Genomic DNA, 20,745 nt, shown 5'->3' with positions numbered 1-20,745 from the left:
TGCTTTTTTAATACTCCAAAATATAAGAACCTGTTTAGCCAAACAAATTCCGACAACTTCTTATATGTGGGGTTTAACTATTTAATTTATATATATTTTTTACCAAAAACCAAAAAGGTGATTTTATATATAGTACTGTAACATTGATCAATTAATGCGTTGGACTTTTGGCAACATGGGTACATTAGCAAATATTTATAATGAAGAACAGACAATTTCTGATAATCAACAACAATGTCTACTCTGTAGAAATTAAGAACCTAATTAAGAACCTACTTAGCCTAAACTGTCAGTAAGTACCCCATAATACAAGAACCTGTTTTGCCAAACTCTGAAAAAGTAGGTTCTTACACGCGGGTTTTTACTGTATAACAAGCTTTTCTTTTCTCTTTTGAGGGTAACGCTATGTACTGAGATTGCAGGCCTTTAAACACGCTAAATTGACAACGAAGCGAAAGCGCTTCCACAACCCACAGAGCGCAGAGAATGTTCGAGAGGCTCACTTCAAGCTGTGATCACGCGGCAGTAGTACGGTCTGTATCACCACAACGTGTTCAATTTCACTCATAAGAACTGATTAGTTGATCGCTGTATGCAATGCTTATAATTTTGCTAAAAAATTTTGTATGAAGGAAATAAGTACACCTTGGCAAAAACCCTCGCTCAACCTCGCGTGATTTCATTGCTGTGGACACGGACAAGTCACGCAATGATGGTCACGAAATTAAAGACATGCAAATGTCGCGGGCTGTTTTTCTCGAATTTTATAAAATTTGCATTTATCGTAAAAGATAAGTGACAGGAGCATTTTGTTGTGATGTTTTCACTTTCACGTATACCGTATGATTTTGTTTCCCTAGCTCAAGGGTTCCATGACTATTGCATAGCTGAGGTAGGGTAGTAAAGAGGTTATACGTGAGCGTGATTTTTGGCAAATATTATCGCGTGACACTTGAACACAGCTCTACTACGACGCGTGATCTGCTAATTTTGAATTTTTCTGCTAATTTTTCAATTTCTTACTCAAATATTAGTAAGAAACGTTACGAATCATGAAGATACGAAGGATACAAAACGGGGGGTACTCTTACATATGGCAATGTAGGTATGTGCCGCCCGATAGGGTATGGTTTTTGCGGTTCTCGGTCCTTAAGTGCGACTTTCTCCAAAAATCAACTAATATCGCCTTTCTCCGACACAAATTGGAAAAATCGATTTCGCTCATATTTTGCCCATAGATAGGTCCTAGTGAGAAACCAAACGGACTGCAGTTAGTTTTTCCTGATTTTATTGAAAGTTTGATCGCCTTGCGCGTTATACTGCAGCTGTTTATTGATATTTCAATAATATTTATAATGTAATTAGGTCTTTATTGTATGACTGAGCGAAAAATAAAACAAATCGAGATTAATTTTTAGCCTGAAACGGGGATAAATCCAAAGGCAAAATTGGCAAATGAGTAGCGAGAGAAATTATGCAGTAAAACTCTGCCATATTTTTCTATGTGCGATTACTTAACATATCGTAAAAACAATTTTTATGGGTTAACTAGACACTTATCTTATAGGATATCCAAAAAATCTCTGGGGAAAAGGTTTTTAGTGGCCCGCTTTGGCCTTTGTTTATCACTAATTTTGCCGTAAATCAGCTAAAATGTAAACAATTGCGTTACACGGCTTGTCACAATACCCGTAAACAGTTTCACAATTTCTGTATTTTAAATAAGCTAATCATTTAAAATACCGAAAGGAGTAGACGTCAAATGCCGATTGTAAATGGGTACTTAAGAGGGACCTGCTCTTAGGATCGCCTGTACATATGCAAGATAAATAAAATCGATTTTCTCAAACTTTGTCAGGATAAAGGCTTTTACTAACTTGTTTCAAAAATGTATCTTTGAGATTGTTTCGATTTTTATTTTTTTCGTCGAGACGACTCTTCAGATTTGGCCGCTCGAAGCGCCAAATTCGGCTCTAAATTACCACATTTTTCGAAGGCCAGCATAAAAAAATATGATCCGTAGCAGCACAGGCTGGTACATAGTATTAAAATATCATCTTTCAACAGTTATTTAACGCTCTCAGATCCAAATAAAATTTAAATTTGAATTTTTATCAAATTTTCAAAATTATATGCTTCGGCCATGTTGCATCACGCTTAAATTTAGGTCAACTTCGTGAGCCAAAAAGTCAATCTGGTACATGGATTAGGCTGTCAAAACTATTTTTCTGAATAAAGGTATCACTTCATCTTCGATTTTATCCAAAAACTACATTAGGTAAATAAAACGGAAAAAATCGAGAGCGGCTTGAAAATATGATACTTGAGCTAATTACTTGGCGGTTTGACCTTTCATGTTGCGATTGTTATCGCACAGATTGATCTAAAAAAGTTCGAATTTTGGGTCTTATCCCCCGTCAAATAGTATTTTTAGTCTCCCAAATAGCCGAGAGAATTCATTTATTATATTTTACAGTAAAAAGAAGCCTCAAATGAACATTCTTAGCACGTTTATTTTGAGTTACAAATTCTGCAAATTACATCTGGCGGTTTGGCGAGGTCCGACAATGCACGCAATGAAAATATCAGTTTATAAATCACCACCGAGATAAATCTTCCTTAAAAATCGAAGAATAGATAGTAAACTAAATTAATTACACATTTTCCTACCTCTATCGAGCCTATTTTGACGAGAAGTGGTAACGTAAATGCGTCCATTCTACCGAATCCATAAACTGTCGGCGAATGTTCTTAAGTTACATATTAGCCACAGACACAGGGTACCCAAGCACCCCTTGAAGACTGGGGAGGTGGGGGACGGGTTTTGTACAATGTGTAAAGAAAAAGGACTCAAAAAAAGAAAACGCTAAATTTAAAGGCTATAAAGCAAGTTATAGTGGACATTTTGCTTTAACAATGAAAAAACTCTTTGCTTTCGGTCACTTTTCTTGTCCCCAGTTCTTTACTCTAAAAAGGTGCGACACAGGATAATATTTATAATGATAATCATCCTTAGTTTAGTTTTCCTTGTTTCTTTCCACCTGACACGATTGTGTTATCCTTGCCTTCAATAAATTAATTCGCATCTTGGGCAAATAGATACCTAACAAACTGTAGGAAAAATACCGCCGGTATTGGGAATTTTACATGCACGTTCTCCGTAAATGCATTTTTTCTCTTTAACATGATAGATATCCTAAAATCAAGGAAGCATGTTTGTCCTCTTGTAATTTCAAACACGCATTTCTTTGTCTAGTCTTTTGAAGGCAGTAACTGATTATTCTAACTTTCACTAACATCAGAAGCACAACCTTTTTTAGTACTGGAAATTTTTCATGCTTCGCAGTCAATAAAAGATTTTTTCGCCTTACACACAGGGGCCTGGGGACAAGTCAGTTTCACATATTAATTCACTTAGAACAGTCACAAGCGAGGGCAAGCTCACTTAAAACAGCAATGTACTCTGCGTTTAGTTTGCGTTGAAAGTTGTAAGTTGACAAACTTTTTCAAACTCAGGATTCATTATAGAAAATAAGGTTAAGGTAAAGTCTGTGTCCGAGCCAAGTGGCCCGTAAATAGCCGGAGTTTATCCCGGTTTTTGTTACATTAAGCGACTAGGAGTATTGCTACTCCCCATGGATGGGATGCAAGTCCATTGCGGGGTTACCCCCAGCAGTAAATTTGCCGTTACCCATTTATACAGCTGGGTGGATAGATGTACCTTGTGGAGAGAGCACAACGCAGCACCCCTGCCAGGGCTCGAACCCGAGCCGTTCGACTCAGAGGCGAGCGCGCTAACCATTAGGCCACTGCGCCTCTCAGTTAAAGAAAATACTCTCTAAATATTAATTTATTTTCTCCAACTGACCTGAAATCTCGTTTCTGAGATGATATAAGGCATGCATGTTAATTACTTTATATCTTGCTAAAACAATCAATCAATCATCTACCGGTATAGTCAGGCAAAAAGTGCTGATAAATGGGTTTAAACTCAGGAACTAGATCAGCTATTGAAAATTTTGTCATTCAGCCAGCAATTTGAAAGTTTTCAGAGTTATCAGAGTTCCTCAAACACCTTGTTGTGAATATTACAGCGTAACCATATGTTAGTTAACTATTCTAGCCATCGGAATTTAATAACAAATAGAAACCGTTTCTTTTGGGCATTACAAGAATAAAAAAATAAAACACCAAAAATCTTGAATTACTGGTACGCCGTGCAAGCTATACGTACCTTCAATTTGGCTTTGATCGATTAGTCTCGCATGTCCGACTTCAAACGCTCTCCAGACAGTTACTCCTTGCTCGCTATACTGAAAGTTATTCAGGCAACTTACTCCAGCTAGCTTTACTTCGGGAGGAATACACCCTCCTTCATCGCCCACATCAACATGGACAGTCTGTACACCATTTATCCCTCCGTTAGACAACATGGCGTCTATGAAATCTTTGGCGTTCTGCACATCATGGCCTTCGTTGATGTGTCGTCTGATGTGGGCCTTAATTGTGGCCGCCTTTCTGTCGCAGGCACCTTTCCCGCCTTGGGGGTCGCTGAAGTCAACTCGGTGAACGCTTACACCCGTTTTGGTTTGCATTAAACTGCATGTTGCCAGCAAGACTGAGTTATGGTAACACCCAGCATAGTCCTGACGAATAAAGGCAAATGTTATCTCGGGATGCTCGGATTTTAGTGTGCGCAGAGTGTGCTCCATGATGCGTACAACTGCAGAGGAATCTTGTAAGGAATTCTCAATGATGTGCACGAATGCCTGGCTTTGACATCAGAGCAGCAGAAGAAAAGCAGATGATGGACGACACACGGCAAGCTATACTTGAACAAGTGCAGTTGCGGCATCCAATCGTGTATGACAACCTTGATATTTGTGCCATGTACAGGGAAAAGCGGCTGAAGCAACTCAGTATTGCAATGCTCAATACAGTGTGCATTTATTTTGACATTTCTACAGAGGGATTTAATTCCAAGCGCAAAGCAGAGTACATTGCTGTTTTAAGTGAGCTTGCCCTCGCTTGTGACTGTTCTAAGTGAATTAATATGTGAAACTGACTTGTCCCCAGGCCCCTGTGTGTAAGGCGAAAAAATCTTTTATTGAACGAAGCATGAAAAATTTCCAGTACTAAAAAAGGTTGTGCTTCTGATGTTAGTGAAAGTTAGAATAATCAGTTACTGCCTTCAAAAGACTAGACAAAGAAATGCGTGTTTGAAATTACAAGAGGACAAACATGCTTCCTTGATTTTAGGATATCTATCATGTTGAAGAGAAAAAATGCATTTACGGAGAACGCGCATGTAAAATTCCCAATACCGGCGGTATTTTTCCTACAGTTTGTTAGGTATAGGTATCTATTTGCCCAAGATGCGAATTAATTTATTGAAGGCAAAGATAACACAATCGTGTCAGGTGGAAAGAAAAAAGGAAAACTAAACTAAGGATGATTATCATTATAAATATTATCCTGTGTCGCACCTTTTTAGAGTAAAGAACTGGGGACAAGAAAAGTGACCGAAAGCAAAGAGTTTTTTCATTGTTAAAGCAAAATGTCCACTATAACTTGCTTTATAGCCTTTAAATTTAGCGTTTTCTTTTTTTGAGTCGTTTTTCTTTACACATTGTAACACATTGTACAAAACCCATCCCCCACCTCTCGGCCCAGTCTTCAAGGGGTGCTTGGGTACCCTGTGTCTGTGGTTAATATGTAACTTGAGAACATTCACCGACAGTTTATGGATTCGGTAGAATGGACGCATTTACGTTACCACTTCTCGTCAAAATAGGCTCGATAAAGGTAGGAAAATGTGTTATTAATTTAGTTTACTATCTATTCTTCGATTTTTAAGGAAGATTTATCTCGGTGGTGATTTATAAACTGATATTTTCATTGCGTGCATTGTCGGACCTCGCCGAACCGCCAGATGTAATTTGCAGAATTTGTAACTCAAAATAAACGTGCTAAGAATGTTCATTTGAGGCTTATTTTTACTGTAAAATATAATAAATGATTTCGCTCGGTTATTTGGGAGACTAAATATACTATTTGACGGGGAATAAGAGCCAAAGTCGAACTTTCTAGATCAATCTGTGCGATAACAATCGCAACATGAAAGGTCAAAATGTCAAGTAATTAGCTCAAGTGTCAAGTTTTCCAGCCGCTCTCAATTTTTTCCGTTTTATTTACCCAGGCTAGTTTTTGGATAAAATCGCAGTTGAAGTGATACCTTTATTCAGAAAAATAGTTTTGACAGCCTTATCCATGTACCAGATTGACTTTTTGGCTCACGAAGTTGACCTAAATTTAAGCGTGATGCAACATGGCCGAAGCATATAATTTTGAAAATTTGATAAAAATTCAGATTTAAATTTTATTCGGATCTGAGAGCGTTAAATAACTGTTGAAAGATAATATTTTAATACTATGTACCAGCTTTTGCTGCTACGGATTATTTTTTTTTTGCTCGCCTTCGAAAAAAGTGGTAATTTAGAGCCGAATTTGGCGCTTCGAGCGGCCAAATCCGAAGAGTCGTCTCGACGAAAAAAATAAAAATCGAAACAATCTCAAAGATACATTTTTGAAACAAGTTAGTAAAAGAGTTTATCCTGACAAAGTATGAGAAAATCGATTTTATTTATCTTGCATATGTACAGGTGATCCTAAGAGCAGGTCCCTCTTAAAGTGCTACTACGATCAAATTTTTCGATTTCCATATTTTTACATTTTCGTGTACAATAAGACTTTCTTACTCACCTTGCAAATTTTCAATCCATTACAAACATCAGAAGTCGTTTTGTTTTAACGTTTATTTCCGATATTTTATGGCCGCCATTAAACAACCTTGTTCCAAGGCTTGGTTGCGAATAGGGAGAAAATGACGTCAAAGGCTAAAATACCTCACGGGTTGAAATTATAATAACAATATGTATTGAAAATCACGCGAAAAGCAACAAAAACTTTGGGCTTGTTTTTCGTGCAATTTTCTATGCTGATTGTTATTCTAATTTCAACCCGTGAGGTATTTTAGCCTTTGACGTCATTTTCTCCCTAATCGCAACCAAGCCTTGGAACAAGGTTGATTAATGGCGGCCGTAAATTCTCTGGAATAAATGTTATAATACAACGACTTCTGATGTTCGTAATGGATTAAAATTTGGCAAGGTGAGTAAGAAAGTCTAATTGTTCACGAAAATGTAAAAATATGAAGATCAAAAATTTGATCATAGTAGCACTTTAAAGTAAAACCTTTACTTGCTATATTACCCTATAATGAATATATGTTTAACCTATCATTGAGGTGTTGCTTTTCCTGCGAGCTGGCTGTGCTGTTTACTACTCTTCAGCTGAAATTAAAAACAAGGCAATGTACCACGTTTTGTCTGCTTTTAAACACTTGAAAGTGTATCTACCTTTAATAAGACAATTCAGAAGAATTCAAACGGGCTCAGTTATAAGATCTTTATTTTTCATGCACCCATCATGACGGAGAGTGTCACTGGGCGCTCTGCTACACGGGAATTAATTGTCGTTTCTTTTATAATTCATAAGATAATCCTCAAAACAACGAATAGGCATACTAGGTTCACATTGAAAAATGCCCCTACTTTTACAACGTTCGTTTATTCATGATCATTGTAGGGTATTAGTTTTTAAATCTAGTGTTATTTTTGTTCTAGTACAGTTCGCTGAAAGTTAGTATTTTCAAATATATTTACGTTAAATCGGTAGACATGGTGAATCCAGCGGAGACAAAACAAAACTGACTATTTTGTTCTAAAATCAGTGCCAACTAGACTCCACCTCCCACTCCATTTTAAAGAAACGAAAGGCGAATGCCTACCTCCCCTCCTGCTGTCAGGCCACTGATGGCGGTTTCAGTTGCATAAGCCGATAAGGCAATTGTTTTCAATGTAAAGCTTGCCAAAAAATCTTATCCTCTTTATGGAGTATAGTTTTGTTTGTGCCACTAAAAATGGGCAAAACGAGGTGAGATTATTGCAACAACTGACAGCGGCAAATCAAAGACCGGAAGGGAGGTTGAGAAGGTTGAGGGGGGGGGGGAGGGAGGGGAGCTTGCAGGGTGGAATTTTAAAATTTTTCAACAACGTACAGGTATGTAAATTATGCGATTACTGCTCTTTCTTAAATGAACATAATCGTCTCCACCAAATGCTGGTATAACGAATTTGACAATGCTCAAATATTGGATGGAGAGCAGACGACTTATTTGCAAGTTTTCACTAAGCTTGAAATTTTGCACTAAAAATAGCTGGAGCCGGATGGGGTTAAGGTAACAACTGTCGAAGATAAGAAAACTGAAAGGAGTAGGGAGAGGAGGGGGCCTATCGCTGAGCCCATAACGAGGGCTGACAATAACATCAAGTGTCACTGGAGCATTTCTCAGATATTTGTTAAAGGATCCCCGTGCTGTGCCCAAGGGAGATACTCGGGATTTCAAGTGACAGAAATGATGGAAGGGTTTTTTGGGGGTTTGAAATTTTTAATTCTGGGAATTGTTTGTCTAGGAAATTTTTTAAAAGTATTTTATGGGTGTTCTGAATAAAGAAGGGATTTTTGGGGGAATATAAAAACAATCTAAACATTCGTAGTGGTGCATTGGTTGTATAGTTTCGCGAATAAAGTACAAACAAATGGTTTTTACTGATGATTAATCTTGAACGATGGTGTTCCAGTCCTTTGCTTTGCATTCAGACAAAAGCGAGTGAGATGTCGATATCTACCTGATCCAACGGGAATCAAATGTCCCAAATGTCAAATTTTTACCCCTTAAGCTTCCTTCGGCATTCGGACATTTTCTTCTGACGATTCTGACGATTTTATGCTTTGGTATCTCCTAAGGGACCCTACATCTTTAGGTTCCTCTTCTCCAGCCGAGACCATGGGTTTAGCAGTCATTACGTCGACACTTTGAGGAATGTAAAAAATCGTAGCTCGAGCAAGAATTAACTTTACTTCACTCTCCATATCATGAAACTCCCAGAGTGACTTGTGCTGTGCTATATTTTCAGTGCATGATAATAGCGAGACTTTCTCCGTAGGCTGATTTCTGTCGTTGCGATCAAAAGAGTACTGACTTTAAAAGAACAAAAAGCATTCATCTTGTTTTATCCACAAAAAGCGAAGAGTCGTGTTTACCGATCGAAGTGTGGAATTGGATAAGGACTTGTTATCAAAATAAAAATAATTTAATTATACAATTTGCAGGTCGCAAAGACACTGGATTCAGTACTGATGCAAATATTGCGTTAAAATCTGGCGCTAATCATATTCGAAGCTTCGATCAGTTCCTTGAAACGTACTATTCGGGCACAAAATACATAGAACTTTGTACATAACTCAGAAAGGCAATGCTATGTTTTATCTGTCTTACGGTATAGCATAAAATTGTTTAAAATCCTCAGTATTACCTTCGATGTTGATATCTATTGGCCGTATACAATTCTCCCCAATAATTTCTTATGCTTTATAGTTTTCTCCTTAAAAGGACATGAATTGGAAAAAAATATCGGCAATTTGAGACAAAAAGGAAACAACAACACATCAACAAACAACAACGACAACATCATCGCACTCGACAAATACTTAAAATTTAATTGTTGCTCTGTTTCCTTCAGATCACGGAAAGAAATAATATTGCCTTTACCTTTTTAAATAGTTCACCACATGACTTGTTTCTAGCTTTGCATAGGTTGTTTGACGGAATTCTCACAAGAGCGTCAAACATGCATTGAAAACGAAAATTTCATTCGCTGTTTACTACCTGTGTCACGCAATTGCTGTCACGCAAAAACAGCAGATTATCGGCAAAATTAGTGTCAAATACAGGTTAAAGCGGGCCACTAAAAACCTTTTCCCCAGAGTTTTTTTTTGGATATCCTATTAGATAAGTGTCGAGTTAACCCATAAAAATTGTTTTTACGATATTTTAAGTTATCGCACATAGAAAAAAATGGCAGAGTTTTACTGCATAATTTCGCTTGCTACTCATTTGCAAATTTTGCCTTTCGATTTATCCCCGTTTCAGGCTAAAATTAATCTTGATTTGTTTTATTTTTCGCTCAGTCATACAATAAAGACCTAATTACATTATAAATATTATTAAATGATCAATAAACAGCTGCTGTATAACGCGCGAGGCGATCAAACTTTCAAAAAAATCAGTCAAACCGGAAGTGGATTTTGAGCCCAATTGGGGCGAAATCTTTTTTGACATATTTCTACGAAAGGAAGCTGTATTAGAAAAAACTAACTACGGTCCGTTTGGTTTCTCACCAGGACCTATCTATGGGAAAAATATGAGCGAAATCGTTTATTCCATTTGTTCCGCTGCCTGGTTGATAATTCTAGAAAGTCGCACTTAAATAGGGTATCATTTTGGCTCCTTTTGGCATTGCGTTCCCAGAGTTATCCTTAGATATGGTACCTTAATTATATTAGCTAAAACAAACGCCTAGCTAAACGAAAAAAGGTATCTTTTAACTGAACTATCCGTTCAAGTATTAGTAAAGAGATTTTAAGAAAAACGACAATTTTTTTAAGTTTTAAAGGCATGTTTCGACAGAGCATCTGTCATCTTCAGTTGAATGGTTTACAAAGCGCAGAGAGTTGAATAATAAGTAGACCAAAAATGCTAATTAAGACAAGTAGTAACAACAGAACGTGAAAATGTGTGAATTAGAAGGATAATTTTAGATTTACATGGTGTAATTGTTGATTGAGGCAAGGTAGTTCCTTTTGAATATGGAAAGCCTCCTTTATCTTAAGTTGAAAGCTGGTAGATGCGTGATCTAAAATATGAAAGCAATCTATTGAACACAAGGAGCGACAACGTTCAGAATTCTGAAGGTGTTTGAAAATGTGTGAGGCCTTATCACTGGCTAAGTGCTCACGCACGCGTGTGGCAAAATGTCGGGTGGTTTCGCCGACATAACAGGCGTTACAGCCCGCACATGCAAGTGTTACCAGCTTTGGCGGGAGTTGCTGCTACCCTACCAAAGTGTAGGGTTGTGTAAGCCCTATTTATTCGTCCATCAAAGAAAAAATTGATTTAGTTTAGCTGCATTATAACTAATTCCTTTCTGATATATCAAGTGATTTGTAACGACTTCAATAAGTAAACTACATATTAATGACTATGAGTAGTCATCCTGCTCGCGTTTGATTCTAAAGTTACTCACTCAATTAATACTGTAGTATTACCGACGTGTGATTGTAAACTTACTGGAATTGATTAAATGCTATAAAGCGCTTAATGTTGGTTATCCTACTACAACCCCCGTACACTCAACGCTTTATAATTAGCCTACCGGAGGTATGACCATCGTGCACTGATCTGTTCTTGTGCAAGACACTTGACCCTTACACTGGCTTTTTCCGTGATATGTGTGCTCCAACACACCTTCCAAAAGTCCTCTAGTAGCATTTACATTACCAGAGAAGCTTTTACCTAGAATCCGCAAGGGAAGCGTAAGTGGGGTCGTCCCTGGAACAGCTAGAGACGTTCTCTCGACGCAAAGATCAAGTCCCTAGATGCACAGAACAGGAGGCCGTGGAGGGAGACTGTTTATGGCCTATGCTCCTGAGAAGAAGTGAGGAGCGAACACACGTGAGTTGAGGAAAAGGAGAATGTGCAGTAGAAGGTCTCCTGGCAGCCACAAAACTAACCTGCGAACAGGCGTTCTTATTTTTTGTAAGGAGGGAGGGCATGATTTCAGGTTACCTCAAAACAGTCCAATGTTATTACGAAACACCAGCGTGTCCAAATTCTTTGGAACATTTCAATCACGTTAACCCTTAGCAGCCTCGCCCCAGTTTCAACTGTTTCTCGTGTTAACTTTCCTAATCGCCCTTGTCCTTCTCATATCCTTAATATCATGAGTTTTTTTCCAGGTTGGTCCTGTAAGCCAAAACCCTTATATTTGGTTTAGTTTTTTTCTTAACACCAGATTGAGTTTTTTTGTGTGGACTTTAAAGTCTACACATTGTTGTCATGCAGTTTTTTCCGATTGGGGGGTCACTTTCCGTGATAACTCGGGTTAGTGCTTTCGGAAGTTTTCGACAGTGATCGGAGAATCCGAAGTTTCGGTGAGATGGGCAGCCAAGGCAGTAAACCCAGAAATTCGATCAGTATCGAGTAAGTCGCACTTTATTCTTGAATCTATAAGCTTTTTTTGACACATCTTTCGAAGAGCGTGTGGTGGCTGGAAAATATACATCAAGGAAGAACTTCAAAGGCAGCGGTGGCGTAGATGAAAAGTGAAATAACAATCGCGACGGCTGAAATCTGCATATCTAATGAGCTGAACAACTGCGGTCGCAGGTCAGGTTTCTTTTTTTTCACACTTTTGACTCACTTTCCGTATTGTTTGTTTTTCTGCGCGGCTTGAGCACTTTTGATTCGCATATTAAAACGAATCAAATGTCTGGTTATTTATTTCTTTCAGCTTTGCCACACACAATGAATGCACAACGAGTTGTATCAAAACAAGTTCGCTGATCATGTTGTTTTACTTGTCTTGGACTCCGGGATATAATTTACCAGCTCCATTTCTCTCAAGTAGTATATTTAGCAAAAGACCGATGTCGAATTTTGAACTGAACTAGAACATTGTCATGAAAAGAATAAAAATAACATCGAACCGCAGAATATGCATATATCCAAACCGTGCGACAAAATAATTTAATTGTCGGTTCAAATAACGTCCTTCGCCGCCTCTCAAAACACCGACTCCAAGTGAATATTTCGTGAACAGAAAAATATATTTCTCCGCCTTTCTACGCAAGCTACTAAGAAATTATTTGTGAAAGCTTATTGAAACGTTGTTATTCCAAAAAGGTTAAAAAAGAACTCATTGAAAGAAAACAAGTTTTTCGATGAGTTGTTTACACAAGCTTTACACAAAAGTAAGGGTTGTGTAAACAAGCGATGCGAGACAGTTCACGTGCTCCAGGCAACATTTTTTTTTTAATGAAAATAGTATCCTATCTTGCTAGCGGTAAGGAAAGGCTTTTGGTCTAATAATTGCTGTTCTTGTAGGATTCTAGGTTTTTATTTGCATGAAAAAAAGGCACTTGTCGTGAACGACGTAACAAAGGGTCACACCACGCTCATTAAAATTGCGTGACATCCCAAGCGGCAATGGTAACGTGTGTTTCTTGAAGCGTAACAGTAGCGTAGTACATAAGACAAGTAATGGAACACTTTGTTCTTCCAACAGTCTTGTAAAAAATAAATTGATTGATAAGTTCTTTGTTTTTTCGCCTTGTATCTCGAATTACTCGATTCGAAACTTGAAGTTGTTGACTGCTACAGTAACTCATTGATTAATTCATAATGTCAACTTTTATTCAAATGAAAGTCCACACATGTTCGCATAGCGGACTCACTTTTACTGTTATTTATCGTCTCATAAGGTGGATTTCCACTGACGCGTAAATGTTTACGTGCGCGATAAAAATTAGAGACAATGGATGAACGGCCTGCGTAAACGTGTACGCAAGCCGTTCATACATTGTCTCTAATTTTTTTACGCACGTAAAAAATCACGCATCAGTGGAAATTAAATCCACCAATATTCATATCACAATCTGTAACAAAGGAAAATGAAAATCAAGCTGGTATGCATAAATGTGTGTGATTCAAGCAGACTAGAAGCTTCAATGCTTCAAAGAATGTAAAAAAAATGTAAATGTTGTTTATAGTGGTCATCCACTTTGCTTCTTTTTTTCTTTACAGTTTCAGGCATGCCACTTTAACAAAAGGAAACAAATATTTTAAATGAACATAACATAGTTAAAAATCCCAACTAGCAGGAGGTAGACCAGTTGTCTACAAACAAAGTGTGAACGAGGATCTGAACTCGGGACGACCGAGAACGAATCCAGCCAGTGGCAGGGTGGAGGGATTGAACCCGGGACCTCGGATTACAACACCAGCGACCTAAACCACTCGGCCACGCTGCCTGTGCTGAGATGTGCTGAAGTGGCGAAATTGTGGTGCGGCACGTCTTTATTTTTTCGAAATAATCATTTCCAAATACAAGCGAGATTGTGGGGGGAGGACACATTCTGATACACAACGGGGGAGGGGCATTGTTTTACTAACTGAAGTAGTCAGCTCTTTTACCCAGTCACCATACCCCCCATGATCCCTAAGAAACAGTTGTGATTTACCACTACAAAGACATGGGAACATCACTTATTCAAAGGGTGGATAATCGCTATCCACTGGATAAATCGCTGTCCAGTGGATAAGGGTTAATAACAAAACATACCACGCTATCCACTGGATAGTGATTTATCCTGTGGATAGCGTTATCCATCTTATAAACAACTCGACCCAGGTGTAAAGTGTTCATAGATAACAATAACTGGAACACAAGTTGTAACTGTACACTTATTCGCCTTTATTTATCTCTGGCAGGAGCAAGAATAACTTGGCTCATTTATACAAGATACAATACATACACTAATAAAAAGTGTCTTGTGCCTTTCAGCTTTTCTTTTGATATATATTCTACGTATTCACCACTACAAACTACCCGTGGTCATGTTCTCAGTACACAACCCTTAGCTGAATATCTCTGCAGTTAAATGTAACTTTAAATGTAACAACGTTTGTGTACAACCATAGGTTTAAATTCTTCTCACAATTCACAGAACCAAACTTTTGTTAGTACTACATATGGTTTTAGTGGACTGTGTGGAAAACACTTTTAACAATATTTGGCTGAAAATAATCCCTACTGACTGTAAAGAAGCATAATTCAGATGAGTCAACAAAGATGTTAATATTAAACTAAACCCAACCAGTCGCTGCTGTGCGTTTCAAGACACGCCTACAGACTGTTAGCAAAACTTGAACCATTTTAGTCCGTGATCAGATTGTTAATTTTCCTTTACATTTTCTACAATTCTCCTTGGGAGAATTCGGTTTTTAGTGAACCCATCGTTCCTGAGATGATCAGCTTGTTCATTCTCATAACCTGCCTGATTGAATTTGTTATAAACATAGGCACGCTAAGCGTGCAGGAGTTATTTTTTCAATTAATGGGGTGGCTTGGGGTAAAACTGGGTGATTGTCCTGTTGGGATGGTTTATGCCATGGGTTGAGCTATTTGTGTATGGCGGCCCACGGAGTCACTTTTTTGCACAAAATTTGCTTGCAAACAAAATAACTTTTACGTGCATTTTTATACATCAGAACTGTTTTATTCAATACGTAAATTTTGATCATTTAATTAAAAAACAAAAACTAAGTCAATTATCAAAATTAAATGTCACAAAATGGCACGTTCTTATTCTGTTTAAGCGGTTATTTTGTTGCTATAGTCCAGTCAATATAAGCCATTTCGTTGTCTAACCCAAAACAAATTGCAACAAAAATAAAACATGCCTTATTCAACTTTGTATATATTGAGGAATAACATACTAAAAGTCACCGTGAATCGGAGTATTGGAACCTCGTCTTTTTTTGCGATATTTGAACTACAATGAAAGATGAGAAATTTAATTTATGCATAACTAATGTGATTTTTACAAGTAACATTGAAAGGTCCTTATCGACAGAAATAATCAAGCTAGCAAAACCAAACAACGACAATCCAACAAATCAGTTTACAACAAATGTAGCAGTTATTACTTATCCTATTTATTGCGTGAAATGACATTACTATTCTGCCCTTTTTAGAGAACGTACTACCAGCGGCCGGATTCTGGCATAGATGCAAGTATAGTAACAACGTTCGCTAATCGGACATTTCATTAAAAAAGCTGAGTTTTCTTCAAAAATTAAAGATACTGAAAACTGATAAAGTATAATTATACCTTTTTGATGAAAGAATAAACGCTGGTCAAAAAAGTTACCGTCTGATAACTAGAATTACGGCAAACAATTATGGCGGGAGTCTTGGATGAAACCCTTAACATAATCTGTCAGAAAACGTAATGCGTGAATTTGCTTCCCCAAAACCCTTTCTGCTTATTGGAAGGTGCCTATAATTCCAAGAATCAACACTGATTGATCTTTGCAAAAGTTCCCCGAGTGACTGAGCCGTCACAGACGCCGGGGACACAACCCCGGCATAACTATGGGCACGCCTCCATCTCTGCACTTAATTCTTTTACAAAAGGATGAACAAATTATTTCAGGAGTAGCAGAATGATTTTGGACAAAAGAAAAAGGGTTAAAACATTTGGAATCCATTCCACTGCTGTACTTGATGATAGACCCTACGAATAGGCTACGAATAGGCATTATATCCCGACGTGTGGGTAGCATGCTGGGTAAAACTTTGCTGCGAAAGTGCCTCACTTGAAGGACATCCAGCTTTTCTCCAGGTTTATCATTTCAGAGACAGAACAGGGAGTCAATCTCCTGCTGTAACGGCAACCCAAGTGGCTTGTTGGTAGTTAAATACTTTAGAATATTTCCTGAAAAATGCCCCAGAGTCGAGTTTCTTCAAGGAAACAGATTTTTGAATGCCAATGCCAATATTTACTTTGTGAGTTAATTTATGTGCTGGTTCAGTCAGATCATGATTTATGTCCACTGCTCTTAAACAGAGTGAGAGAGCAATGTATAATCTCCAACTATTACAGTGTTGCATCTTGTGACAACTGTATTTTGTATCAAAAGGACTTCGGCATTACCCTACGCATGTAATACGTCATTACTATGCAGTTTAAAATGCATAGGTAGTAGCGCAACGAACCTTATCTTGTTTCACATTTTGGAAAGGAAATCTTTCTTTATAACATACACTCTTTCCCGAGTGAATCTAACATCATGCATCGCTTATCCCACATCTGACCCTTTTATCGTGAGTCATATTTGGTGGCTGGTCTTCTTTGATAACCATCCAAAAATACAGTGGCAGAGCCATATTTTTTGAAACATATGTAAAGTAACGACTGGAAATAACGTCATACATACAGTGTCCTAGTTGCACATGGCATGAGTAAGGTATGGCTTATGTCCTGCCGAGAATGAAGCCAGAGTTTGGCCGTCGAAGTTTTTCGTTTTTAGGAGCGTCAGTTTTTAATTGTTTACCGTCGGAAATGAAAAAGTTAAACTCTAGACTTTTTTATTTGTAACTTTTATTCATAAGTTTTTATTTGTTTTTAACCGTTGTCTTTTTAACATTTCTAAACTTTTTTTAAACTTTGTAAGTCATCTTTTTAAATTTTAATATCTTACAGGACCCCTAAGATAACAGTACACCAAAGTACTGATGGGTTAATCCTGTTAAAATATTTGTTTTATTTTTTATTTTTTAAAAAGGATTTTAAAACAGCGAGAAAAAGGCGTGTCTGTTGATAAGTTAATGCTTTCCACCGCAGTGGTTGAACAAATGTGACGATTGGCGTACAAAACTGTATAGCATTTGACGTGGCTGTATACAAATGCTAATATTGAGTGGATAGAGTGATACCATACTTGTCACTGGCTGCCTGCCCTTTTAAACTCTTTTTTTCAGGCCACCAGACCCTTAATTATTTATTAATACCATTATATGTCTTTTCCTTTTGTAAATATTTGTGGTGAATAAAGTTGTTGTTGTTATTGTTGTTTGAATTCAAAGTTTGAATTCATGTTTATCAAGTCATTTGCAGGTTGTTACCAAACTTTTTCCAAATGTTTTAACCCTTTTTCTTTTGTCCAAAATCATTCTGCTACTCCTGAAATAATTTGTTCATCCTTTTGTAAAAGAATTAAGTGCAGAGATGGAGGCGTGCCCATAGTTACGCCGGGGTTGTGTTCCCGGCGTCTGTAACAGCTCAGTCACTCGGGGGACTTTTGCAAAGATCAATCAGTGTTGATTCTTGGAATTATAGGCAGCTTCCAATAAGCAGAAAGGGTTTTGGGGGAGCAAATTCACGCATTAAGTTTTCTGACAGATTATGTTGAGGGTTTCATCCAAAACTCCCGCCATAATTGTTTGCCGCAATTCTAGTTATCAGACGGTAACTTTTTTGACCAGCGTTTATTCTTTCATCAAAAAGGTATAATTATGCTTTATCAGTTTTCAGTATCTTTAATTTTTGAAGAAAACTCAGCTTTTTTAATGAAATGTCCGATTAGCGATCGTTGTTACTATACTTGCATCTATGCCAGAATCCGGCCGCTGGTAGTACGTTCTCTAAGGTACCAAAAAGGGCAGAATAGAAATGTCATTTCACGCAATAAATAGGATAAGTAATAACTGCTACATTTGTTGTAAACTGATTTGTTGGATTGTCGTTGTTTGGTTTTGCTAGCTTGATTATTTCTGTCGATAAGGACCCTTCAATGTTACTTGTAAAAATCACATTAGTTATGCATAAATTAAATTTCTCATCTTTCATTGTAGTTCAAATATCGCAAAAAAAGACGAGGTTCCAATACTCCGATTCACGGTGACTTTTAGTATGTTATTCCTCAATATATGCAAAGTCGAATAAGGCATGTTTTATTTTTGTTGCAATTTGTTTTGGGTGTAATACTAAGTTGACTGGACTACTAGCTTTGTAGCAACCGTAACGTGTTACTTTTGTTTGTTACGGAATACTTTTGACTTTTTGCCAAACACTGAAACATGATATTGTTGTTTTTCTCACTTTTGTAACATGAGACCTTTGTTTTTTAAAAACGAACGTAACACGATACCCTTGTTTTTCTCGAAAAGCCACGTTTCCATATAGACATTGAACGAAAAGTACTTTAATAAACGAAGTAATAAACGCATCAAATCAAAAACCACTTTCTTCGGGAAAGTTCTTTGAAGCCCAGTACACCTGGAGTCTTTGTTTTCTGTCAGAACTGTTCGACAAAGATTTTCGTTCATTCACAACCTAAATTCTATTCAACAAACAAGAACTAATTGAGCTATCAAATTGTCACGGAATGGCACGCTCTTATTCTGTTTTTGCTCTCGATCGTAGTTGCTTTTAACAGCAAAGTTAATACTTGTACCGGTTCATTAAATGTTTGAACGAGATGTTTTACAGTTGATTTCAGTTTACTTTGGCCGCCCGCTTTGCGAAGTTTGTTGGGAAATTGGAAACTTTGTTATGAAGTTGCCAATTACGTTGCGAGTTTGCGAATCAAATTGCGAACTTCGATAAGTTCCCAACTTCGGCCCGACTGAACTTTCGAAGTTTTGGTAGTTGAGGAGAAACAAGACATGTTGCTCGAAAGTCATGGCGATTTCTGAACTCGAAGATTTTAGAGCTTGTCAAGGAAAGTTGAAGTAGCTTGAAGTGCAAGACAACGTTTCGCATCAGCGATCACGCAAGTTATTTGGCGATAAATAAATTTTATGCAGGTAGAAATTTGGTCAAATTTTAACTTTTTTGTATGAAAACACATATTTAACGATTTCTGTGAGGCATAATCTTCACTGTCTTCAATTTCAAGTCTTCTGCGTTTGTAAACCAGATGAAACTGGATGGTTTATTGATTTTAATCGAAGCCGACGCGACGCAACAGACTAATTTGTTCGAGACAACATGTTTACGGCTCGCTGAACATAAAAGTTTTTTATTTTTATGACATTTGTTTCCAACAGTTTAGCGTTGCAAAGCCCTTTTTGATAACATAATTATAGAAGGTTTTAATAATTTCGGGCCGAAGTTGGGAACTTTGTATCGAAGCTCACAATTTGATTCACAAACTCGCAACCTATTTGGCAACTTCATAACAAACTTTCCAATTTCCCAACGAACTTCGCAAAGCGGAGGGCAAAAGTAATGACAACATTATTCTTCAAATCTGCTTTGTGCAAATGTTATATGTTATTTTTACTACGGTCAGGAAAGCTAGCCTCTCCAAACGTAACGCTCGAATAAGACGAATAACAAGATAGTGTTGGGCCTTTTGCTCACGGCGTGTGCGTTGTAAGCAGGCGCGCGTTACGAAAAACGTTTTTAATCCACGGTTAAATCACAACTCACCGATCCCGCTTCTAATCTAAAAACTTCGAACGAAATTCCTGACTACGTCAGATTGCTTCCCCTTTATAAACTACAATTTGATTGGTTCCGATAGTACCTGAAATCTGATTGGTGTGACAAACAAACATACTTCGCTGACTGAGCCACCCACTGACTACAACATCACGCCGACTAAGAGCTATTTTTGAAAAAAATAACTCAAAAATGTAAGGGGAAGATACAAACTCATCAGTGCTGTGGATTAACAGGTAACGATAGATTTGAACACGATACATCTCACTGTAGTAAATTAACACAAGGATTTTGCACGCCATACTAAAATATTTCTTACATTTCAAACACACGAGAATCAATCCTTAACATTTAAATGATATTTGTGAAGTTCTAGTTATATCACATTAATGAGAAAATCATTTACATTACTTTACTATTCAGTCAGTATTAATAATGAACTTCTCGTGTTTTTGATAAACAAAAGACATCTGAAAACTTAGAGCGGTTATTTATTGATTGTCCAAAGTAATCACGTGTTTTTCCCTGAGCTTTGTGATTAGTTGAAAATACTCGTGTAGCCTGGACTGACCAATAAGAACGAACATGTTATTTTCTCAGCCAATCAGATGCAAAACCAAAATCATCAGTGAACTGTGGTGGTGAGTTTTCCCGCGCTTTTCACCGGTTGCAAGGTTTTACTGTGACTTCTGATTGGTTCATTACGGTATCTGGGTGCGTTGTGATTGGTCAGATGTGATTTCTTTGAATTTGCTTTAACGACAGTCATTA

This window comes from Oculina patagonica, chromosome 4 (assembly GCF_052425735.1).
Source record: "Oculina patagonica isolate OP01 chromosome 4, crgOcupat, whole genome shotgun sequence".
NCBI lineage: Eukaryota > Metazoa > Cnidaria > Anthozoa > Scleractinia > Oculinidae > Oculina > Oculina patagonica.
This window is presented reverse-complemented; position numbering follows the sequence as displayed.